The sequence below is a fragment of the Penaeus monodon genome, chromosome 34 (assembly GCF_015228065.2).
Source record: "Penaeus monodon isolate SGIC_2016 chromosome 34, NSTDA_Pmon_1, whole genome shotgun sequence".
Classification (NCBI taxonomy): domain Eukaryota; kingdom Metazoa; phylum Arthropoda; class Malacostraca; order Decapoda; family Penaeidae; genus Penaeus; species Penaeus monodon.
Genome location: NC_051419.1, coordinates 33,226,707 through 33,227,176, shown reverse-complemented (window position 1 = coordinate 33,227,176; position 470 = coordinate 33,226,707). Strand labels below are relative to the sequence as shown.

Genomic DNA, 470 nt, shown 5'->3' with positions numbered 1-470 from the left:
AGAGAGTTGGGGGCTTAAACTGCATCCGTACAGTAAAGATTTACCTTTTCCTCTCACTCACTTGCTCATACAAATTTTAACAATTCTTACTGCAAAATCCATGTCAAACTTAAATTGCCCACAAGGACAAAACTTCAATAACAAAACGTATATTTTACCATAGTAATGTAATATTTATGATTAAACTATCAAATAACTTTTTAGACTTAAATGTTGAATAATAGGAAAATTCCATATGTTATGAGGCTGAACTTTAACAGTTGAATTTAACATATTATTTTTGCAAAGTGACAAGTATTTCTGACATATAGATTACATAAACGAATCCTCCACCTGAGTAATTAAAATACTGATCAATGTTAATTAATGGACCTAGGTGAATACATTTGCCTAGATAAACAACATAACTTTCTTGTCCTTGGTAGAAGACAAAAAAAAAAAAATGAGAGAATATATTTTCTAAAGACACC

General features: G+C 29.4%; 1 protein-coding gene across 1 annotated transcript in view; it reads right to left on the bottom strand.

Moving 5' to 3' along the window:
• The window catches only part of LOC119594490 (E3 ubiquitin-protein ligase ZNF598-like), a gene marked incomplete at its 3' end in the record, with an annotated part of 10,023 nt that overhangs the window by 9,048 nt on the left and 505 nt on the right, over positions 1-470 (bottom strand).